Below are 25905 nucleotides of genomic sequence, written 5' to 3'. Positions count from 1 at the left end.
TAGCAAACATCTCACACCTTCTGCTGCAGTATGTCCAGAGCTTAACTAGGATCCAGAGGAGTGAAGAAGAATGTGAGGAGGCCACAAACACACACATGTATGAAATACTTGACTCAAGCATTTGGCAGATTCTGATGGAAGTCAATCCTGTTGACACATTGGAATGCTAGTTCTGGTGCCACAGACTACCAGGACCACATAGTTATGTGGCTATGGGACAACCAGCAATGGCTGCAAAACTTTCATATGCATAAAGCCACTTTCATGGAATTTTGAAAATTGCTTTCCCCTGCCCTGAAGCGCTGCAATACCAGAACGAGACCCACTCTAGCAGTTGAGAAGTGAGTGGCAATAGCCCTGTGGAAACTTGCAACACCAGACAGATACCAGTCAGTTGGGAATCAATTCAAAGTGGGAAAATCTATAGTGAGGGCTGCTATGATCCAAGTAGCCATGGCAATTAATACCCTTCTGCTACGAAGGATAGTTACTCTAGGAAACATGCAGAACATAGTGGAGGGTTTTGTCACAATGGGATTTCCTAACTATGGTAGAGCAACAGATGGAACAAACATCCCTGTCTTGGCACCTGACCACCTTGCAAAAGAGTACACAAACTGCTAGGGCTACTTCTCAGTTGTGTTGTACACATCAACAAGGGCATAGTCAGAAAAGGTGCATGATGCGCACATCTTTAGGAAGACCGCTCTTTTCAGAAAGCTGAAACATGAAACTTTCTTCCCATACCAGAAAATTATCATTGTAGATGTTAAAATGCAACTAGTGATCATTGGAGACTCAACATAACCTCTGCTCCCGTGCTTTATGAAGGCAGGCAGCCTCGACCACAATAAGGAGCAGTTTAACAGGCTGAGCAAGTGCAGAATGGTGGTCGAATGTTTTTTTGGACATTTACAGGGAAGGGTTTGCAGTTTATTGATGGGGTTAGACCTTGGTGAAAGCAAGATTGCCATTGGTGTGGCAGCCTGCTATGTCCTCCATAATATTTGTGAAAGTAAGGGGCAAATTTTATGGCAGGGTGGAACCAAGGCAAATGCCTATCTAACAATTATGAGCAGCAAGACAACAGCACAATAAGGAGAGCACATTGAGGGACACTACAAATCAGAGATGCTTTGTAAAACCAGCTTTGTGAATGGCCAGACAGCGATATGACAGTCCCATATATTCCTGTTAATACAGGGTACTCAAGTTAAGAATGCTTGCCTGCAAACCCTATAAACCTGCCCCCCTTCAATTAAACACAAGTAATACAGATATTGTTAAGAAATGAAGTGTTTTTATTTAGGGAACACAAGGAAGCAGGAATTGAAAGGGAGTTCAAGGCAGGAGTTTTGGGGGAGGAACAAGGAAAAGCAGCATATTATAATCCCTCTATTCAGCAATGACACATGTGTGAGAATGACAGCCTTTTGTTCTCTGGAGGGTTAAGTATAAGGCTGCCCTTCACTTCCTTCCCCTCAATCTAAAGTGTCTGGAAAAGAAGGCTGCTATGAAATTTGGTGAGGAGAAAATGTGGTGTTCAGCATGGGCCGGAAAGGGTCTCTGGGCATCTGACTCTCCTGTGAGTTTACCAGCCACATTCCCATCTCCCCCAGGATGCTCAAGATGTCTTCCTGTGTCTTCACTTCATGTTCTCTGTATGCTCTCCTCATGTTCCATTCACATCTCCTGCACCATCATTCTCCTTCAAGCATTTAATTGTGTCCTCGCTGTGTGGGCAGATTGCATTTGCTCAATTAACATGTCATGACAGTGATATTTTCATCTTCAGATCTGCGCTATCCAAACAGAGGCCAAGAGGCAGTGGGCAACAGGCTCACTATTGTACCCACTATAAAGAAACAAGTGAAGGGCAGACTTTACAGGAGATATTCTGTATTCTACAATGTATAATCTATTAACATAAAAGAACATCTGTCGAAGACAACAGACATATATTTTGTACAAGGCAAAAGTTATGCTTTTAAGTGCCCCTTCTGCAGCAGGTAAACCACAAGGTCAGCCAGTTAACCAGAGTATTAACCACAATGGGTGATGCTTACCAGTTCTGGTTAATTGATGGGGACTGGAGCAGCTCGCTGCCCACTGCGGGCATGAGGCTGCTCCAGCACAATGGGGCCCGCTGCAGGGGCACTCCAGCCTGGCTGGGGTAAGCCTTGATGCACTGCAGCAGGCAGAAGCTGTTGCAACTAGACTGAAGCAGCCCCTGTCTGTGGTGGGAAAGGACACTTCGCAGGCAGGGACACTGTTCCAGTCCAGCTGCAGTAGGCGGGAGGGGGGGGGGCACTCCAGCTGTCTGGAGAGGGCACTCACTTGCCCCCTCCCATTAACTGGTTAACCGGTTAAACATTACATTTAATTGATTAACCAATTAAATGGGATTTTGCATCCCTAATCTGGGCTTGGTTTGGTGGCAAGAATGTTAAGGAACATGTTGGGGTTCACTTCTGCTTTGAAAGCATTGTGCAACTCAATGCCTTCAAATAGCAGCTCCCGCAGCTAGACAAGCATCTGCGTCTATGGTGGAGGGAGGGAGGTGCCACATGGCTGAAGTGAAGACCTTATCCAGGGCAGGCTGAGGATGCCCACCTTGTGCCTGACTCCATTGTATTCGTCCCTTCTCCCCAGCTAGTGACTCTAATCTCACACACCAAAGTCTGTCTACTTCTTCCCTCTAGTCTCCTGGTCAGAATCTATATCTAGCCCCTACTGACAGGGAAGCACTGTTCAACAGTCCCCATGCAACCCAAGAATCTATTTAAGGGGCAGTAGAATTGGGAAAGGTTTAGATCCCCAGCAGGGGGCTCCAGGCCCTCCCACTTCACTGGACTCCAGGGTCCTGTTAGTGGCTTGCTCTAGCCCAAGTCAGTGGGGAAATTCCAGCTACAACACAATGACTCACTGACCATGGCTCATTCACCCTGTAGCCGTCGAGGTCCCTGGCCTGCTTCCTGTCTCCGTTCACTGGTGGCTCTCCATCTCCCCTCCTTCTTCTGCCATCTGGCTACTTCTACTTGCTTCTGGAACCTGTGCAGTCTCTAGCTGTGTCGGGTCACCAGACTGTGTGGTAGAGTCTCGGTGTTTGGTCAGTCACTGGGGTTTGCAGGGAACTAGACAGGCATGTCCTCTCCCTCCAGCTGCCAGCCCAAATGAACTGAGCTCCTCTCTTTTATAGCACTGCAGCCCAAGCTTGCCCAGTAAGGAAAAGGGGGTGTGGCCCTCTCAGGGCTAAGTTAAACCTCTTCTGCTCAGTGCAAGGAGAGTACACCCCATCACACACCCTCCCCTTTAGGGCTACGTCTAGACTACATGGCCCCATCGACGGAGCCATGTAAAATAGTTTATTCGGCATAGGCAAAGAAGTGGGGATTTAAATAATCCCTGCTTCATTAAAATAAAAATGGCCGCCGCACTATGCCGATGATCAGCTGATCTGGCACAGCAGGGCAGTCTTGACTAGGTTTACCAGAGCGGTCAACAAAAGCTTCCCTTGTTGACTGTGGCATATCTAGACTGCCCCGCTGTGCCAGAATAGGCTTGGCAGAAGAGGACTCATTGTTTAGAAAATTGACCTAATGCAGCTAAGTTTGATCTAAAGTCATGTAGACCAGGTCTTAGACCACATCCTATTAACTGAAATACAAGATAACAATTTTAACAGAATGTTCAAAAATTTCAAAAATAGTTCTTAAACTAATTAAGAAAGATTGTTACAGTTATCACAAAAATACTCAGTGAATCTCTCACAGTCCTGGGGTAATCTAGTACTGTAGAGCTTTTCCATCTGAATAGAACTGTGAAATCCCAGTCCAATTGAATATAATAGAAGTTTTACATTTACTGCACCTAAAACTTTAAGTGCAGTAATATTCTCTTGTAATGTGTTTTCTAATAATTAAATAAAAACAATACCCCTTTAAAACAGCTTGGGTGTTTTTCTTTAGTAAAAGACATGCAAGGATAGATTCTTGGCTTCAACATCATTATCCTGGCATGCTGAATATTTCCAGTTATCAGACCTGTCAAATCTTGTCAATGTTATTTTTCTTTTTATCCACTGGGGTGACTGTAGCCAAACATCAATGTAATCAATAATCTACTTAACTTGACTACTTTTACTACATGATGTTTGTTAGTGCTGATGTGTAAAAGGGAAGTCAAATCCCCCGGAGCCATTGATTCCCCTATGAGGGGCACGTACAATATATATACATTGCTAATGCTTAGATATATTTGCTATTTGTATAGGAGTAAGACATGACAAAGGTTAGGGCCTGTCACAGGTAATAACTTATAATAAGGAGACGAGGGGAAGTGAAACCAGTCTTCTGTTAAGTAGAGATATGGATAGATTCCACATCCTTTAAACTTGTGACCGGCTCAAGCAGGAAAGGAAAAAGGGAAGTATGGCTCGCCCATTGTTCAGCAAAAGTGAATGACTGTAAGACAGCTGTAACTGCAAAGTCAGCAAGTAGGCATTGTATTTAACCTCATTGGGAAAATTAACCTGACCTATAGGAATGCTAAACGTCAAAAATGAAGTAACCTATCATGTTAAGGCACCTAAACCAGGAAGGATGTGAACCCTATAAAAACCCCTGCATATGAGATGTTGGGGGTCGGCTCTGATTTGAACATTGAGTTCCTTAGCCTACCGTGGTTGCAACCAATAAACTTGAGTTGGACCCAGCCTGAAAGTGTGACTCTCTTCTTGGGGTAAATCAGACTAGCCTCCAAGGGGACGAAACCTTGCAATTTATGCAACAGTGCTATACTGGCAGTAACCCCTTCTTTTTTACATACAGCCACTTAGACAATGCTGTGCTCTGCTTTTTATATTACAGATACATGGATCTAGGAAAATAAACTCTTGAGTTCTAATCCTGCTCTTTCTACAGGACTCACTCAGCCAAATTATTTCACTCTGTGCCATAGACACCCAGTCTGTACAATGGAAATACTTATCTACTTCACAGAAATGTTATATTGATTAATGTGTACATAATTTGGAAACAGTAAGGAATAAATGTGTGAAGTGATACTGAATTCTGACAGCAGTGGTTTTTTTACAGAATTATATTTCATATTCTAAACATTGTTCTTCGTTAAACTATGTTTAAGGATCTATCCTGTTTCCAGTGACTTCAATAGGAGCAGGACTGGTCCTTTACTATAATTTTACTTCTCCCGGAATTTTGTTTGTTTTCATGAAAATTATTTCACTTTCATAGGCTGTCCAACCAGGCAGTCTCTCAAATGAGAAAAAACAAGTAAATGAAAAAAAAATATAGCATCCTGATTAACACTTCAAGGATTCATAACCAAAAATAAATTGTGTCACATACAGAGTGCTGGCATTTTATTAGATGAAAATGATGAACAATTTCACAGCAATAACAGCAAAATAGAATATAAAGTGAATTTTGGATTATACTAACCATCATTCAATTTATTTTCTGATTTACCTCAACTGTTCAGTCATTATTTACATTTGTTAAGGAATTTATGAAAACTAACTCGAACATAAATTGTTGTGACATTGATTTACAATCCTATAGTTACTGTACATCCTTTCCTGGGGATTACACCATGCTGCAACAGGAAGATGTGTGTGTTCCAATGACCCTTAGAGATGTGCTGGAAGGAGTTCTGACTTCTGGTAGGATCACCAAAGCCAGAAAGGTCAAAGATTAGGGAGTAGACAAAAGGCAGAATGCTGGTCCTCCAGATTGGGGGTTGAATGATAGAGGGAACACTGGTTACTGGCCTAAACTGTGGGGCAGCATAGCTTCACCGGTGATTAATCAGCTCCGCCCAGTCAAAGGCTCAGGGCTCCCTGCATGGAGCTGACTGACCAGACTGGGCTGATTAATCACCTGTGAAGCTGTGTTGCTGTGCAGCTTAGAGGGAACACTGCAAGTAACATATTCTTGTAAAATGTTAAGATACAGAAACACAACACGGTAGCCATTCCACCAAACAGCATGACAGACAGAAATAGCAGAGCCTTGTTTGTTCCCTAAGTGACATCTTTTGGCACAGAAAGGATTCCAGATTAGAGTGTAGATACAGCTGATGTGTGATTAGAGATTTGGTACATCCAACTGTTAAAATAATATGTTCTAAGTAGGGCATTCAGCATGTTTTTCTTTGAATTAGGAATAAAATAGCAACAGCAGACAGATAGGACTGTATTCTAAAGCACAAATCTACTTTACTATAAATAGAATCTTGAGGAATGGCCCTCTATAACCATGCTCCTAATTCTGGCATGAGGTGATCGTGGACATAATGGAATAGTTCAGTCTGACTTCTCATCTTGAAAACATTTAATGCTAAAATAGCACTGTGATATATAAAAAGTTGCTGGCGACAATGCAAAAGAAAAAACAAACATGGAGGGATGAGATCATTTACACCTGGTTCTTCCATGCAAGTTGAAGGGCTCTGATTATTTAGAATAGAGGACAGTAAATCTGAGTAGGTTTCTATCTGTGTTAAATAAGTTTAGAGATTCACCACTTCATGTAAAAAGATTTTAACCAAACTGCAAAAAATAAAAGTACTATATAATGTAATTACTGATACTACTCTCCTTGTTGATATATTGTCTAAATGAAGTCTTACATACAAGTATAGTAGTTTATGGTAATTTCCTAAATAATGTTCCCAAATCCTAGTTCATAAAATAACAATACATATATAAAATACTTTCTCTGGGCCTATAGCTGGTATTCTTAAAAGCTTAGCATGAAGTGCTTTGAGCAGTTCAGTACAGCCTATGTATGGTTTGTGATTGAAATTTATGAAATTGAATTTTGGAATTAAACACTTCACAAACTGAATAAGAGCAAAATTAAAAAGGCAATTTCTTATCTATTTATACTAATGTTTCTCAATGTTGTCTGCGGACCCCTTCTGAGAAAGTTGCTCCTGGGCTGTTCCAGTTTGTTTACCTTGCAGCTCCCACTGGCTATAGTTCACCGTTTGCAGCCAAGGGGAGCCACAGGAAGCAGAAGCCAGGATCACACTGCTTCTTGTGGCTCCCTTGGACTGCAAATGGCGAACTGCAGCCAATGGGGAGCCATGAGGCTCTGTGGCTGCAGAGTGGTAAGTAAACAAATCAGAGTAGCCCAGTAGCAGCTCTCTCAGTATGGGTCCACAGACAACTTTGAGAAACACTGATTTATACCTTAATCTAAATTAAAACAATCAGTATATTTTAAGAGTGATTAGTAAAATCAATGCTTTACAAATATAAAGGAGTAACTAAATGTAAATAGCCAATTCAGTCAGATATTTTCAAAGGAATAGAATAGTATAATAAAATGCAAAAAGCATATTTAATGAAACATTAAGGACTGCAAAATTGAAGTACAGCTGTTAACTCTGCCCCAGTATGTTTGCAGAGATATATTCTGCCTTTGGTTACACTTGTGTGAATTTACAATATGTCCACATAGTAATCAAAGGAATCAGTCCTAATGTGTAAAAGTGCTGTTAGAATAAAACTTGACCCATAAGTTCTACTTATGTGAACACATACTCGGCCAGATGTTCAACAAGAATACATCTGGCATAATTCCATAATTGCATAGTTTTCTCAATACAACTATGGAAATATATTCCAGATGAGAATAGGACATGATTTTGCATGTTATACACAAGTGTTTACAAGATTAAATTAGTGATTAAATCTTAACTAGTATTGCATAATATACATAAGGTGGCACAATAAAAATGTAGGCCTTCAGCTTTAACTTTTGCAGTTCTTGAATACATTTTTGAGCATTTAACTATACTGTTTTGGGCCTCATTAATATTTGAAGCCATAACTTGCTTTCTGTTACATGAGTTTTATTTTGATACAACTCCACTGATCTACTGAAATCAGTGTTGTGACACTAGCATAGAACTGATGTAATAAATCAGAGGAGCATGAGCCAAAAGTTATGCTGAGAACACTAGTCTGGACTAACAGAATAAGTGATACATTATTGTTAGAATGTCAGCTACATCCAGTGTAGACAAGGCACACTGCCTTCAACATGTTACGCTGCTTATGAAAAGACCTAGGCTACGTCTAGACTGGCATGATTTTCCGGAAATGCTTTTAACGGAAAAGTTTTCTGTTAAAAGCATTTTCGGAAAAGAGCGTCTAGATTGGCACAGACACTTTTCCGCAAAAGCACTTTTTGCGGAAAAGTGATAGAAATGTAGCCGTGTTAGTCTGGGGTAGTTGAAGCAAAAGCGTCCATGGCCCATCTAGATGCGCTTTTGCGCAAAACAAATCTCAGCTGTCTACACTGGCCCTTTTGCGCAAAAGTTTTGCGCAAAAGGGACTTTTGCCCGAATGGGAGCAGCATAGTATTTCCGCAAAAAGCACTGATTTCTTACAGTAGGAAGTCAGTGCTTTTGCGGAAATTCAAGCGACCAGTGTAGACAGCTGGCAAGTTTTTCTGGAAAAGCAGCTGATATTCCGGAAAAACTGGCCAGTTTAGACACAGCCCTAAAGTTTAACTTGACCAGTTTAGTACATGCTAAAGTACACACTGCCTTGTCTTGAGTAGGCTTTGCCACAGAGGTGGGCAAGATATGGCTCGCAGCAAGCCGAATCCAGCTGCCAAGCCATTTGATATGGCCTGCAGCCCACCCTAATGTGCCCCTGCTCTCAGGCCAATCGAGAACCAAGGGTGAGGGAGCACATGAAGTCTCCTCCCCCTACCAGGGGCACGCAGCTCCATAGGGAACCGCCAGCAGTTCAAACTGGCTGGCCGCTCCCTCTGGGCATCGCGTACTCCATCTAGGCAGGGGTGGGAGACTTTGCACACTTCCCAGCCCCCAAGCCAGTTCGAGCCTGGGCTGCGGAGGAGTGCGTGAAGTTTTGTCCTCCCACCAAAGGCAAGGGTAACCCACACACCTACACAAGCAGCACCAAAGGCAACGGTTGGCAGTTTCCTCTAGACACCACACACCCTGCCAGGGTAGGTGTGGGTGCAAGAGATCTTGCATACTCCCCTGGCCCTATGAGGGAATACGTGAAATCTCCTCCCTCTCCCAGCAGGGGCACGCGGTGCCCAGAGGGAACCTCACCTTCCAGCTGAGGCCCTGCCCCTTTTGGGGCCAGCCTATCACCACTACTAAAAATTGGTGAAGTGGCCCCCCCTACAAAAATTATTGTCCAACCTCGCTTTGCAAACATTTTATACAATGGATGCAGTCCTGATGATAACTTCCAAATAATAACATTATGCGAAAAAAAACCCATCCCCTTGATTTTAAAGTTAATGGGATTTAGATATTAACATGCCACTTATTGTGAATTTTTTTAGGAGAAGAAAAAAGGCCCCTGGACAAAGGCAGGTTTGAGGGGCTGCAGCCAGTGCCCTGCATGTCTTAACGCTTCCTTCACTGACAACACACCACAAACTGCCTACACCCAAGGATCACACAAGAGATGAGCTTGGGCACCTCTCTCTGCACCCAAAAGGTGAGCCCCTGCTGGAATCCCATCAGGGTAGGATGGGAGGGAAAACTGTGTGCTGAGCAGCAGAGAGGGAGGGCTGCAGCCCAGATACCAGGGCTTTCAATGGAGAGTGGGAATTGAACCATGCCTCTCACCAATGTTGCCCTGCTCTATGGCAAATTTGCAGGGATGCAGCAAGAGAAGGCATGTCCCAACAATTTCTACCTTGCCTGCAGCACCACAAACTTACCTTCCTCTTATTGGCAACTACCACATAATGGTGACCTTTTCATGGCAGGTGAAGGATTGCTAATAAGTGTAATCTACTGTTTTTATATTGTGGTAGCATCTAGGAGCTCCAGTCATGAACTAGGATCCTACTAAGCTAAGCACTACAAAGCAAACACAGAACAAGAAGACAGCCCCTGTTTATAGTCTAATTGGTTGCATTAGTCAGCTTGTTGTAATAGCACACCCCTTAATCTTAGTCTAGGCAAAGATAGAGTGGAGAATTACTTTTTCTATTTAATTGCCTGGGTATTTTAAAGGAAGAAAAAAGAAAAGTAAAGCAAGTGTCAGAACGACCAAATAGTCTCATATATCCCTCATACCCCCAACAAACTCCCTTTGTCTTCAACCACAAAGCTATATACTACACATCCAGTTCCTCACTAATACATAACCTCGGTTCATCTAATCTCATATATGTTAACACAGATGACTTTTCAACTAAAAACTTACCTGTAAAATGTGTTGTTTTTGTGGCAATTGGTGCTTAGCTTGTGCATTTGAATTAGAGGAATTAGATGCAGGTACTGCGAGTGGCTGTAGGTTGAGGAGGAAGACAGTAGCATATTATGGGGAAGGGCAAAAAGTATCTGGGGCCAGCAAAGGAAGCACTGGAAAGTGGGGAAAAAAAGTAATAGAAATGAAGTTAACTGAGTTAGTGCTGCTTGTTGGCTGATGAGATTTCTACCCCAAAAAGGACACAGCTTTAGTTATGAAGTTTCTATATTGGAGAACCACTGCTGTGGTCTGTAGCAATTCCTCATCACAAAAAAAATATGCCATGGACAGCACGGAAGAGAGTTTGGTATTTATAGATGGGTGTTACACCTGGGGGAATTCTGTGCCACTGCATAATGCAGAGTTTTGCAGAAATTAACACTGTGCATGCAGAATTTTCTTTCTGCCCCTAGAAATGGGCTACAGTGTTGCTACCCACCACTAGGTGCTACTAGACTCTGCAAACCCTAGCTTGCACATAGAAAACACTGCTGGGGGGGAGGGAGAGGAAGATAGAGCATTCTTGGCAGCTGCAGTTCCCAGCATGCCCTGAGGGAAGGAGGAGGCAGTGTGCAGGGTAGTCCATGCAAGCCTGGGACCAAGCATCAGGCTGTTTCTCACTAAGGATCCCTGGGATTCAAGGGGAGATACACGTTTATGGGGCAGAGAAGGCCCTGAAGCTGAGCTTAGGAGGATAGGAGATGCAGGTATCTAGGCCAGAGGGATGCGGTTAGATTCTGGGGAGCAGACATTTTGGGTATATTGGCGGGGCGGGGGGGGGGGGAGGGAAGAGGCAGCAAATGGACTCTGAAGGCTGGGGTTGTGTGTGTTGCTGCTCCCACGTGGGCGTGGAGGAACGCAAGGGAACAGAGAAACAGGAACTGCATTGTTATAGGAGTTAATTTAACTATCTGTTCCTGGGGAAATGTTTGTGTATGTCTGTATTATTACAGACATAATTGCTGACAGGTATTTTGAAATAAATGACCAAAAATGAATGAAACTGGTGTGACTGTGTAGTGTTATTTTGCAAATAAAATTTGCAGAATTTTAAAATACTATGCACAGAATTTTTAATGTTTTGGCACAGAATGTCCCTAGGAGTTGGTGTGGATGTGAAAAGGCATTATGGAATGAGGAGCTCCGTGATTGGAAGAGAGGGTATCTATGGGGTGGGGTCTGAGATGAGTTAGATCAAAGCTGTGAAGGGAGGGGGCTAAAGTTGAGCATGCAATGAGGGAGAAGAATTTGAGGTGGATGTGCTGCCAGAGCTACATCAGAGCTGTAATAGGTGGCCACAAGGACATGTAGGAGAGATGGTGGAGTAGAAACTATATTCAGGGAGGGCATGAAAGAGGGGCTAGGAATGGAGATGAATCTGATGGGGAAGTGTCACCAGAAGAGTTGAAGGGGAAGGAGACTGTTGGTCATTGGCTAGAAGAAATGGAACTTTGTGGGTGATGGGTGTATGGGCATGCATCAGTGGGACCAAAGAGGAAACTGTAAGCATACAAATATCATGCTCTGGTAGGAAAGCTACAGAAACATGAAAGAGGGCCTGGAAAAGATGTGCTGGGGTAGAGGCAATAAACTATAGAATGGCCTCACAGGTAGGATGGGTATACAGAGCAGGAAGCAAACGTCCTCCATGTAATTTTGGTTCTCTAACATTGCTGACTAACCTGCTGCCTCAGGGACAATGAATAGCTAGCTTGTGTATGAGAAGCAGCTCTGGAGAGCACGGACACAGGCTGCATAGCTAAGTCACACATTGTGAGAGAACAGAATCATTTGAGGGATAAGAATTTCTGTTGGCTCTTCTTAGAGTTAATCAATTAAGTGATAATGTACCAAAAAAAAAAGAAAGATGAAAATAAGTGATTTTTAAATGAAGTTTAAAATCTGAGACGTGATCTATACCCCAGATATCTCCAGGCCATGTGAGAGAACAGTCTGGAGTATGGTGTTTCATGTAGAGACAAAAAAGTTAAATGCTTGGGGATTTTGTTTTTAAAATAGTAAATATTTTAAATGTTTTCTTTCCCAAAGTTACAAAATATTTTTGAAAAGAGTAACTGAATTTCAAATGGCCTGGAAAGAATTAGCAAGTACACTTAAAGACAACATTCTATCTTTAGAGTGCTAAATGGAGGATGTTCTGTTTCATCTGCAAACTTCAATGCTTCCATATTTGTTAGTAATAAAGCTTGTCAAAAGGTGATTAGCATCTGTTAGTATTCCAGGCTTCCATACTTGCATATGAATATACCCTTCTCTGGGGAAAGGCACAGTTCACACAACATAGGGACCTCCCAGGCCTACAATTCAAACTGATATAAAATCTTTGATTGTTTTAGAGTAGGCTAAACAGAATTGTTTCATTTAAACTGTTTGCGCCACTTTAAGATCTCAAATTATTTTAAACTACAAATGCCACAATTCTGAAAGAAAAAGGGGCAGGGTTTAAAAAATTTGCAGTATTACCAGTCCTAAGCATTCAAAACTAACCCACAATCCTGAACCATGCCCTCAAAATAAGATATTTAGACAAGCTACAAAATTGGGATAGCTCATGTTGCGTAGTTTATTTTGGCTTTAACCCTGCTGTGTAGACAGGCTCTCAGAGAGCTTTGCTTGCCATTACCATGTTCTAGTAAAAGACTCTTGTCATCGATCTGTCCCATAAAAACTCTCTGCTCTGGTACATAGTCAATAAAATAATTGACTATGGTAAAATGGGCATTGTGAACTCAGGAAATGAATAATAAAATGAACTCAGACTGTAGCTACCAAAAATAAACAGGAGCCATCATTTTCCCTTACTACTTTTACAAGTCTGCCTTTATGCCAAAAGGACTACAGACTTTTGCCACTTTGCAGTCTCACTTCCCAGCAAGCATCTGAAACTATGAAGTGTGACTTCTGATTCAACTGTTGGCTGCCTACCACTTTTCAGTATTATTTCCATGGAAACAGAGGTCTGATAGGAGAAAATGTTAAAGGCAAATTTTAAAAATCATTAGTTTTGTGGAGTCTTCATCTTAATCTCAACAGTTTGCTAGCAGTTACCAAGGGAACTGAAGGAAATAGTTGAAAGTTGGAGGTTTACATGTTTCCATTCCAGTAAGAAGAAACCTAGTTTGCAATACTTCAAATATGAAGAAAAAAAATGTTTTTAATTGAAGTGTTTGGATGCAATATTCTTAATATACCAAGCCAAAATGTATCACTTCTAATGATTTACTTATTAAGTCTATCCACCTCTGCTCATTTGAACCAGCGAAGGATCTGACCCATAGTCTTTTTCCTCTGCAAACTGTCTACAATTCGATCAGTGATTTTATGTATTTTATTATTCAATGTAATCAAAAAAAGTTTCTGATTTTAGCCTGCTTGTAGTCAGTATTTCCTCATTTAATATTTGTAAGATCATTATGATATTCTTCCTTTTCCACTATTGACTAATGCTTCATAATTTACTCCCATATGAAACAAATTTCTTTTCATTCCTCCCCAAAATCCTGCTTCTTAATTAAACAATCTCAGCTACTTGTGTAAAGTTTGCTCTGTGAACGTTTACATAAGCAAAATTTTTCATAATATTTTTTCCACTCATTGGCAAAAATGTATGTAAGACAGCTGAATCAAAACGTGATTCACAAGAGTGAGTTACCTTCCCTAATGTTCATCCAGTTTTGCGTGTTTAATCCAAACATCAAAAAAAGGAGTTGCTAAATATATTTGGTGGCAACATTTTATGTATTTATACTTAAGTTTACTGACATGATATTTTATGTTTGTCTTTAACCACTTTATCCTTTGCTAGATCAAGTTAGATGTGATGTATCAATACAGTAACAGTGGCATAATTAAAATCAGAGACCAAAAAGTTACCACGCTGCATCTACAAGAGTTTCTGCCTCATCTGTTAATTCACCTATGAATACCTGAGTTTTATTCTGGGTTAAGTCCAAAAATATAAGTTTTATAGTGTCTTTGCAATGCCAGAAAATAGCAGTGTACATATTTAAAACAAACACACTCCCTATACATAGCCTACCATAAGAAGTAACTACTGATGAGAGGCTGTGAACTCGTAAATGGAGGTTATGGCCAATTAAAACTAAGAAAATGAGTAGTGCTTGGTGAAGGCTTCCAAAGCAACACGCCAGCATTAAGCCTGCCAGTGGTTTTAATCTGACATTCATAAGGAGCAAATCTGCTAAAAAAAAAATATACAAACATTGAAAGAGGTTTGAATTCTTCTTAGCATTATACTACCCTTCTCATTTCTCACCTTTAGAAAAATAGTAATTTCTCAGTTAAAACCTTTATTATCTAAAACAGTAACTTAAAATACTAGGAAATTAAATCCAAACTAAGGGCAAGTTTCCCTACCTAGTGTCACCTGATTTGAAATTTGTTGGTTTCTGTTTTGGTCATCCAGCCCCCCCCCCACACACACTCTCTATATTAAATTGTATTACCTATTTATAGTATTTTAAAATCCAAATTCATAGCAGATGATACGTCAGAGAAATGGAGGTAAATAAGGAATACATGCATTTTTAACAACATGTTAAACCTGAAATCTGAAGTTTAAATAAAATGAGTAAAATGTATGCAACAGTAAAACAAACAAAAAACAAAACACCACTTCCAAATAACTGGGCATGTTCTGAAAAAAAACGATAGCATGACAAGCTTTTTTCCAAGATATTTTAAAATTCTGGTTACTTAATACTCACGTTTCTATGGATTAGAATTTTTATATGTTCAACAACTGCAGTTACAATAACAAAAAATAAGGGAATCACAAGGAAAAATCTGATCATCTCGGGACAAAAGCATGACTGTGGGTTTCAAGAGGACTTAATGGGCCCAATCCTGAAAGTCTGCTACCTGATCATGCAAGTGAGGCTATGAAAGATCAGGAAGACTATATATTCCTAATTTTAACTCAGCACTAAATGATGCTCAAAGGACTTGATAGAAGAAATGTTAGATGAACTAAGATACATTAGCTAGACATACTCACCTCTTAAACTTCCTTGTGTTTATGCTTTTCACTGCCATAAAACACTAATATTAAACTCTGTATTGTTGAATGATAGCTATGCACTTTAGATACAAATGAATCTACATATACAAGTATCACATTGGGAGTCAGGGACCCCTAAAGCTTAATCATGACTCACTGTGTTTTCTTTGGGAAGTAGGTATAGTATTCAGTCCTGCTCCCACTTAAGTCATTGGAAGTTGGCCATGATCTTCAAAGGGCACAATACTGGAATATAAAATACCTATGCCTCATTTTTCCCTGTCTGTAAAATGGGGACTGCAGCTCTTCTAGCAGAATGATCAGAGCCATGTTCAAATGTTAACTAGAGCACCATAAAAAGTATGATTTTAAAATCCTTCAGTTTACGTTTTTTAAATTAAACTCCTAATATTTAAACATCATGATTCACATATAGAGAATGTTATATTATCAGTTCCAGTTAAAGCCAAACCAACACTCCGAAGTCCCCATTTCAGTGGAAGCAGTACCATGAACTTAAAGAACAAGTTACACATAATTTGCTTTAACATTATTTTTGAAAAATAATGTTAAAGCAAATTATGGTTGTATGTGTTCACCATCTCCTGGCACAAGTTTGTTAGAATAAGAAGTACAGCAACCAACCAACCAACCATAGCTTCACTGTATTACAGCTTCACATATATCTGTAATAGAACATCTTAACACAGATATTTATATGCCCATTTTTATTTGTTAGATACTATTTTTATGTAGGTCACTTTGCTCCAGTTACAGCATTATAACACTTTCCTTCCCACCTTATCACTTGAAGTTTCAGGCTGGCAATTTGTTTTACATATGATTCATTTACTTCTGAAGATCACTTTTCTATTTTGTTACATAGCAAATTTGTCTAATCCAAAACTGGAAAATGAAATGTGGGTATGTTTCTCTCTCTCTTTCTTTTTTTAAAGTTTTCAATTATTTTGACAAAATATTTTCAAGGAACACCTTTCATTAAAAAAAAAATCCTTCTGAGATCAACTTGAAAACTTTTAGTATACACTCATTTTCTTCCTAAAATTAATGATATTTGAAATACATTTCTGATACTCAAGAAAGACTGCCACATAACTTTAAGAGATCTCAACTCCTAATTTAAAACCACCAAAAATTACAAAACCTTTATAGCATGTTGAAATATTTATATTACAGATATGGATCAAGTAGAGGAAAATGGTCCTTAGTTATATTTCTATATTCATATAGAGAAAAAAGTTTTGCATTTATAAAGTTAACCTGAATGTTGCAAATTATACCTAAAATAGGATATAAAAAAACCTGTTCACAGAGCAGGAGGAAAATAGGTAAGTTAAGGATGAGCCTCACTTTTTGATGTATAATTCTTTTTCTTGTACAGTGTACCCCACTAGTTATGATTTATAAACTGTTCTTTTTGACAACACTAAGAATGTTTGTGTTCTAAACATGAAATTATTTGCACTTCATAGTTAAACTTGACAATTAATAGCCAAAAGAACACAAATACAGTTCAGAATGGTTAATATAAAGAATAAAAACGTTTTGGAGATTAAGTAGACATTTGTAATGTGTTTATATAACATTGTTGCTGTTTGTTTTCACAATACACTACATCTGACTTGTTAATCATAACTAGAGAAACAGCACACTGTCTAGTCAGATATCTACAACCTTTGTTTACTATAACCATAATCAATGAAACATTAATACATAGATACTTAAAGTCCAACAATGTGAATACCTTTAATTTAAAGCCAAAGATAAAGATGAAATTTCTGTATTTAATTAGAGCAATTAAACATATTTATTAGTCATCTCTACTACCAAAAAGTGATAGAGGGTGACATATACAGTGTAGTGACATACAATATGAGAGAGCTTTCTTGCTACATATAATTATCATGACAGACACTTCATTTTCTAAGCCTGAAGTCTCTGACTTTAAACTGTATCTGAAAGCCATTAGAACAAAAAACAAAAACACAAGAGCTGAAAGCATTAGGAGCAGAGATCACTTCAACTCTTACATGTATCTATTGCCTCTGTAACTGTACAATGACCAGAGCACACTGAAGATGGGAGGATAGTAATGTTTAAATGTATTACTAATTGTGATTACCACTAAGGATAAATGATAAATAAAGCTAGACCCATTCCCTATTCACTCAGGGAGAAAGATCATCGTGTTGCTAACCCAAAAGGAGAACCATTTCATTCTCTCACTGACTTCACCAAGGATTTGGATCTTGACGTGAAATTTACTATCACCTCCCTTGATATATAAAAATAATCAAATAAAGTAGTAATAATAATACAGCTGACATTCAAGTCTCGCAAGAAAAAAAAACTTCCCTAAGCTCTACGTGCATTACTGCCTACTCCCCCACAATTTTAAATACGAGAATATTGCAGACTTACTGTATCTCTGCTAAGTTTATGCAGATCCCAGGTTACGCTTCCAGGAAGGTTAGGGAAAGCCACACACCCACACACACACACACACAATACCCCGCCTGGTACTGATGTATCCAATTAAGCAGTAGCAGGATTCCTACCGAGTAGCGATGGAAGCATCATTCTGGGGCGAGAAGAGCCCAACCAGGAGAGAGCGAGTGAGCCCCGCCACCCTGCAAATCCACCTAGTCCACTTGTTAGAGCGCTCTGGCTGCACAGCAACCGTGAGTAAAGGAGACCCCCTATAGGCAAAAACAGAGTTTATTCCTGCATCCTGTACAGAGCTATACGCGCCCCACACATATTGGATGTACGTGCGCTAGATTACACACACCGCAGCTATCATCCCAGCGCCCACAGCTGTGGGTAGAATACGCGTGACCAAGCTTCTAATATCGGCTATAACAACACGGGGGGACAGCACCCATTCGCTGCCAGATGTGCACACGCGCCTAACACAACCGGACAGCTCCCACCATCGCGCTGTGTTGCGCGGATGCGTTTCGCTCCTGCTCTGGAAAGCCCGCAACTATCCCCATCCCCAGACAGGCACACGCAGGTAGCGGTCAGGGCTGGGCGAGCCGGCAAAAGAGGCATGACGATCCCGCAACGGCAGCCCCACACGCTTCGCTCCCCGGCCGGGCTCCCCTCCACTGGCAGCCTGCTAGCCCCGATGGGAGAGGCAAAGTTCGGCGCGGATCCCAGCCTCCCAGGTGAACTTACCTCGCCAGAAGGGCTGCGCGGGAACTTTCAGCAGCGCCTCGGCTCAGCCCGGCGGCGGGAGCCGCTAGCCATAGTCTCTGGCTCTGGTGCCCTTACGTCTCTCCCCGGCGGCTACAGCACGAGCGAGTATAAATCCACATTGCCGCTGCTACCGCCCCGCATCCCCGCTCGCGCGGGACCGGCCACGGCGGCGCGTCAGAGTCCGAGTCCGAGAGGGGGCAGCGGGAAGCCCAGCCGCAGCTCGGCGCTCAGCCCCGCCGCAGGTGCAGGTGCCGCTCCTCTCCGCTGGGCGAGTGTCGGAGAACCCCGCTCGCTCCGCGCCGTTACATTTTGCTTCCCCGGCTGTTAACGAGCATGCCCGAGCCGTCCGAGCATGCGCGTTAACCGCCGCCAAACCGCCGCCCTGCTTTGGCTGCCCGCAGCGCGAGCCCAGCAGCAAGGACGCTGGTAGAAGGGCCCCCGTGAGCTCTCCTCTTAGGTGCCGGGCAGGCGGCAGCGGACTCAGGCAGCCGAGGGCAGAGCAGACACGGGGTAGCGGTGAGCAGCCTTGCCTGGCACACACGGGCAGGGCAGCTCGCGCGCTTTGTCCTCAATTAACTCCCCGCCCAGTCCCGCGGGTGTCTCTCTCCCCAGCACTGCTGGTGCGGAAGGCCGGGGGGGGAGCCTGGCCGCTGTGGGGCCGGTTGCATGAACGCTCTTTCGCACCTGCCAAGGGTGGGGAGAAGGGGCGGCTTTCCCTCCGCGCAGTGTTCCTTAGCGGACAGGAGCGAAATCAACCCACGCTTAGAGGCCGGTACTGATCGCCCTGCTGCGGTTCAAACATTTCCATCAGAGCTTGTGAGAGTCTTGGCCGCCTCCCCTTCCAGTCCTGTGCCACCCCTTCCCATTGCCAACACTAGAGTTTGGTTACGTGAAAGTTTAATTGTAGGGCACTGTTAACCAGCAGGCAACCCAACTTCTTAACGCTTAGTTGAATCAAGTAAGTCCCTGAAGATTGAAAATTCTAAATTGCCCTCCTGCACCTTGTAGGAAATGTCACTACCTGAAGGCTGACGTGCTGTAACCATCGACTGTGGTTCCATTAATCTTCAGATGAGCTCCTCTGTAATTTCAAGATTCAGCAATCCTGAGAAGCTGTACACAGATAATGGGGATTCCAAAACAGCCTTTTTTCAGGGGTAGTTTAAATTGCGCACCAACAATTACCCTTAAGATTGTTTTTTGCACAAAAGAAAGGAGAAGAGCTGGAAATGATTGGCTTCCTGTAGCTGATACTTCGGGTGGTTCTGTGGCTATCGCAGACCTATGCTACACTCAATATTGCATTGATTTATAAATCAATTGCTTTCCTAAAACCTTCCAATGCCAGTCTGTGTGTGGATACGTATAAAAAAAACAGTGTGGTCACTTTATTTGAAAATAAGTCAATGCCTACACTTGCACAAAGTAACTAAGTTTTTATTTTTTTATTTCAGCTCAAAAAATGTGTTGATCAGCCCCTCATCTAAAATATACACCTTGCTGTAAGCATATATCTCAAGCAGAATGCTCTTTTTGTTTAGATGAGTGTCTGTACATTTTGGGTATGTCTACACAGCCGTTCTTGCACAAGAACCCACAGAGCGTCCACACTGCCCACCCACTCTTGCACAAAAAGATTTACAGTAAGGGGTCGGAAGAGAGGGCTTTTTGTGCAAGAGCTATGCTCTTTTCTAACAAGTGTAAACCCTCTTGCGCAAGAGGGCAGTGTGGATGCGCAGCAGGGGTTTCTTGCACAAGAAATCCCTATGGCTAAAATAGCTATCAGAGCTTTCTTGTGCAAGAGAGTGTCCACACTGCCATGGATGCTCTTGCGCAAAAGCACATGGCAGTGTGGACATGTTCTTTCGCAAGAGTTCATACACAAGAACCCTTGCGCAAGATGTTCTTGTACAAGAACCCGCCAGTGTAGACATAGCCTTTTTATGTTGCAGGAAGATCTTAATCTTAAAAGTGGAACCAAAGTTAGGCCCCTCACTTCCCAAACATTTGAGAATATGAAATACTTTCAGATGTGGTTTTAATGTTGGAAAATAATTTCCACAGTACTATCCATTTCTAGTAAGCAACAATTAAAATTAAACAACTTGGCTGAGTGGAAATGCTGGCCTGAAGCACAGACCCTTCTTTGTGAAAAAAATCCTTTTTTACTAGGGATGTAAAATCCCAGTTAATGAGTTAACTGGCTAAACATTAGGTTGACCTAATGTTTAACTTGGTAACTGACTAACGTGATATCTGGGCTAGCTGGACCAGCCCTCAATTCACTGGGTTCCCAAATAATCACAGCCCTGTGCTGGAGCTGGCTGCCTGCTCCCAACCCCCACACTGGGGCTGGGGCTGCTGCCAGCTTCCAGACCCAACTGGAGCAGCTCCTGCCAGCAGGGTACCTGGGCTCCTTGCAGACAGAGGCTGCCCCAGATGCCAGAGCAGCCCCTGTCTGTGGGGTATCTGGGCCCACCATGAACAGGGCTGCTTTAGCTGAGAGCAGCCCGTTCACAGTGGGCCACCTATGGGCCTCAGTTGGCCACCCTGACTGTGGTTAATTGGAACCGGTAAGCATTACCTATTTAGGGTGATGCTTACCAGTTAAATGGGTAACTGGTTAGCCTTTCACATCCCTATTTTTTTTTAGTGTGTGTGTGTGTGTGTGTGTGTGTGTGTGTGTGTGTGTGTGTGTGTGTGTGTGTGTGTGTGTGTGTGTGTGTGTGTGTGTGTGTGTGTGTGTGTACACACACATGGGGCAGGTGCCTCCAGTAAGAGCTTTTTGACTTCACTGAACTTGTGCTTAAAATTAAATGTGTATGTAAGTTTTAAAGAATTGTGGCCTAAGTTCTTATCTTTGTAAATAAGCACTTGATTCAGAGGAGAAGTGTGTGTGTGTGGGGGGGGGGGGGTTCAGACAGGTTAAACATTTTTGTTTGGTTTTGTGACACCCATTCATCTCTAAGCACTTGTAAGAAAAGATCTGCTGCTTCAAGAGTCAGCATCCCCTCTTCAATTAAAAGATGAGAAGGAACCCAATGTCCATATGAATCATCTCTCCAGTCTTCCAGCAAAAAAAGTAGGGAAGGTACAACTTAACATTTCTGATAATTTTGAAGTAAAATATAATCCGAAAGAAAAATAAAGAGGAAACCCAAACAATCACTCAGCCCTCTCTGTTTGAAGCAGCAGCAAATCTGGGTAAATATGGGATTTCAACTGGGATGTCTCTGAAGCTCCTAATGTGCTTCCTTAGCTAAGAGCTGTTTGTAACCCAAACACTTCCGGTTGTGGTATATTCTCCCATGTAGTAGCATTTAGCCCACTTATAGGGAGAGAGAGAAAGAATGAGTTTGCTCTACAGCCTTAGCTGAGAGCCAGTGGCTTTTAGCTCAGGCAGTAGAAACTCATGCACTAAGCTCCAGAGGTTTCAGTTTTGGTTCTGCCTCTTGGTGTTACTTGGGCACAAACTCAAATTTCCCTCTTCAAGCCATCCTTAAGACACTGCCACTTTAACATTACACACATTTTTATGCCACTTAAACGTATGGGGGAAACGAAAAGTGGATGGAGAATATAACTTGGCTTTTGTTGAATTATTTCCATGGCCAAAGCAAAGATAGTCAGTTTATTGGGCAGCACAGCACCATTTCATGGACTAGAGTTGTCTACAACAGTTAAAAGCAGGAATGACCTTTTGCTTGCAAAGAGATTTGTATTGCAGACAGATTATTTCCACAACAATTTCAAGTGTAATAGCCCAATATGCATGTTGTTTTCCAGCCATTATTAATGTAACTTCATTGTGATAAGTGCCGTATAACCTTGTGAAAAGACCTGGGGGAAATACTGGGCACACTGAAGTGACAAAGTTTTGCAATCAATTTAGTCTATTTAACATTTACAAAACTGTGTGCCAAATCCTTGCCCCTCTCCTGCTGTTTTGTGCTACTCAGCACAAAGCATCTGGAAACCCAGCTCATTCAGTCACCAGAGAATTCCAGCTATAGAGCATGGAGGAATCCCAGCTGGCATAGAGCAGGCATTGAAGACAACAAACACTGAGAGTGGTTGGGGCCTCTGAAAATGAGACTGAATAATCCTGGATATGTTATTCATATCCGCTGTTCAAACATGCATATTCCACAGGACAATTACTTTAATTCTGAACCAAAAATATATATTATTTTCATGAAAATATTACAAAATAATTTCTAAAAAAAATACATAAACTCACCAGACATCCTCAAAAACTATATCACATATATATTTAAATTTACCGTAAGTCAAAAGTATAATTCCTATAAATACTTACTATGAAAGTACATATACAACGTTAAGAAACAGAAATACCTGTGTAACTGAAAAGACTATTGTCAACATATAAACTTGTATTTATCATATGATAGTATTCTTTGTAAGAAAATAAGATTTCAAAATTTATTCAGCAAACCAGTCAACCTTGCATCAGAGTTATGGATGGCATGTTGTGACAAAATATGCATTTCTTTTCACTTGCTAAAACTAATGAGCTTGAATCTCTATTCACACCTCTGGGTGTGTCTAAACTACACCTGGGTGTGTCTAAACTACACCCGTCTGCCAACAGAGGGATGTAGGTTATGCATATTGCTATCGCAAATGAAGCGGGGATTTAAATATCCCACGCTTCATTTGAATAGAAATGGCTGCCGCTTTTTGCCAACGTGACACTTTGCAGGCAAAAAGCCGCAGTCCAGACAGGGATCGGTCAACAAGGAAAGCCTTTTCCGACTGATCCCTTATGCCTCGTGCAACGAGGTTTACAGAATTGGTCGGAAAAGGCTTTCCTTTTCGACCGATCCCCGTTTAGACTACCACTTTTAGCCGGCAAAGTGCTACGTCGGCAAAAAGCAGCAGCCATTTCTATTCAATTGAAGCGCGGAATATTTAAGTCCGTGCTTCACTTGCAATAGCGATGTGCGTAATCTACATCCCTCTGTCGGCAGAGGGGTTTAGTTTAGGCACACCCTCTGTATGCAAAGTGAATATAAAATACTACCTCTTTGTAAGGTTTTACATCCACTTTGCATAGGAGTAAATTATAAGTGAATGTAATACATGTTCAAAACAGAGTGGCAGCATTTTACAGCTGCTGTGCTCTCCCCCTCACTTTGAAGAGACATAAATGGCAAGGTGAAAAGTAGTGGACAGTCAAGACTACTGTGTGTATGTTTATAAAGCTGTCTGCTGCCCGCGTGTTCCGCCGCTTTGCTCCCAGTCCCCCTGGTCTGCAGACCAGGGAGACGGGGAGCAAAGCAAAGCAAAGCTGCGGAGCCCGTGGGCAGCGGACAGCCCAGACGCGTCTGGGCCGTCCCGCTGCCCCCATGCTCCGCGGCTTTGCTCTGAACGCCTGTGGTACAGCAGCTGGGGTGCTGCCGGTTGGTCCCATAGCGCCGCTCTGGGCACTACTGGACCAACCCGGCAGCACCCCAGCTGCTCTGCCCCAGGTGTCCTGATTCAGCCACTGCTGGTCAGTTTCAGCAGTGGCTGAATCAGGACGCCTGGGGCAGAGCAGCTTGGGTGCTGCTGGGTTGGTCCAGCAGCACCCCAGCTGCTCTGCCCCAGGCGTCCCCAAGTCAGCCGCTGATCAGTTTCAGCAGCGGCTGAATCTGGACGCGAGTTCCGACTTACATACAGATTCAACTTAAGAACAAACCTACAGTCCCTATCTTGTACATAACGCGGGGACTGCCTGTACCTATTTAAAAGATACTCCAAATATATTTAGAGCCTACGATATTTAGAGCCTACGAAATGTAAGTAAAAAGCAATGTTTACTAATACTACATAAACAGAATGATATTGTATAATTTAAAACTAAATTGTTGATTTAAAACTCACTCTTGCTTTTAAGAAGGGTTTGAACTTTTGGGGGGAACACCTGGCAAAAATAATTACCCATTGCAAATGAGGAGTGAGCAGTTGAGAGAAGCTATTTCTAAGGTACTTTCCTTTCATTGGTCAGAAACTATTTCTTAAACTTAGGATGGAGACAGATCAGGGACATAATGTCTGATGGATGACAGACTATATAAGAAATTGTATCACAAGGTAAATCGGAACTCTGAGCCTGGGCTAACACTTCGCTTAGACTCTCCATCAAAAACATGCATCATGGATCAGAGCTGGGGTCAAATGAGGAGTTGCAAAATCTGGCACGGTTCCCTATCTTCAGACATTGAATCCACAATGTCAAGCCTAATGAAAAGTTACAGTTTTTGTAAAGGAAGAAAAAAACCCTGATACTAATTTAATGTCTGTAATTTGCATTTGGATGTAAAATCTGGCAATGATTCCTTTTCTTCCACTGTGAAAGACAGCCACACACAAGTGTGAGTTTGGGAAGGGTTACTGAGGTCATGTGGCATGTATTTGAGGATGGGTGATGCAAAAGTATGTGTATGAAGATCTACTAATGAGTTTCCATGAAGCAATCAAGTGACATTGTGAAGTCAGGTAACATGACAAAGATTGCCACAATGGGAGTCATAGGAAAGAGTGGAGCATGCAAATGGTCCAGCAGTAATTACTTCCAATAATTAGCTGAAAGGTTGTTCAAAATACTGGTCTTTAGCTGCCAGTTGTAGCCTTTTGCTTTGTTCAAGTTTCCCAAAATTCCAAACACACCACTGGATTAATCACTAGTAAGCATGATCCAAAAGAGTCTATGTTCTTATGATCCTGTTTTTCAGCTCCCACAAAGTAAGATGTTTTTAATAGGGAAGTAAAAAGTCATTTGAAAAGACAATCATGTAACCTCTAAAAATCTTAGCTTTATACTGCTGGTCCTGCTTCTAGGAAGCCACCATGTGTAACATGCGGTGGGGGAGAGGAGAGGAACGGGGAGGAAGGCAGGCCCAGGCTGGGCCCACCATGGACAGCAGTTGCTCACACTGGCCAAAGTAGCTCCTGCCTGCAGTGCACCTAGTGGGGCTGGACCATATTGATGGGAGGGTTGGTTCCATGCTGTACTAATTATAGGAGTCCCAACTATGTCCAGTTTGTTCATTTACTGAGTATCTCTCCATAAGTCCTTTCCCCAAGCCATTTATCCATTACTGTATGCCTTCTTTTATTGAGCACCTGCACTGAACATCCGCTGTACTCTTAAATAATAATTTGTGATACCACCCACTATATCATACATGAACAGAGCCCAGCCTTCCCAGCCTCTCTCAATGGGGAGGCTAGCATAATGCCCAGAGCAGATAGCTAATAAGCTGGTATATTTGCTACCAGAATAGGGACAGAATAGGAACCAGCCTGCTCCATGAGTAACTGGTGTGGGAGGGGATCCCATTATGGGCTGACCTTTTAAAAT

At 42.1% G+C, this 25905-nt stretch overlaps 1 protein-coding gene across 4 annotated transcripts in view; it reads right to left on the bottom strand.

Annotated features, from left to right (window-relative positions):
- The window catches only part of TENM1 (teneurin transmembrane protein 1), a 1699828-nt gene that overhangs the window by 626354 nt on the left and 1047569 nt on the right, over window positions 1–25905 (bottom strand). The window contains exon 1 of one of the 4 annotated variants that reach the window (XM_075940970.1): window positions 18519–21303. The exons of the other annotated variants lie outside the window; for them this stretch is intronic. The gene's annotated coding sequence lies outside the window, so the exon portion shown is untranslated. Of the gene's footprint in view, window positions 1–18518; window positions 21304–25905 lie in introns of those variants that run through there. 4 annotated transcript variants of the gene reach the window in all.

This window comes from Pelodiscus sinensis, chromosome 13, assembly GCF_049634645.1.
Source record: "Pelodiscus sinensis isolate JC-2024 chromosome 13, ASM4963464v1, whole genome shotgun sequence".
In the NCBI taxonomy this organism is placed as follows: domain Eukaryota; kingdom Metazoa; phylum Chordata; order Testudines; family Trionychidae; genus Pelodiscus; species Pelodiscus sinensis.
Note: the sequence above shows the minus strand (reverse complement) of the source record. Positions and strands in the feature narration are given on the sequence as shown.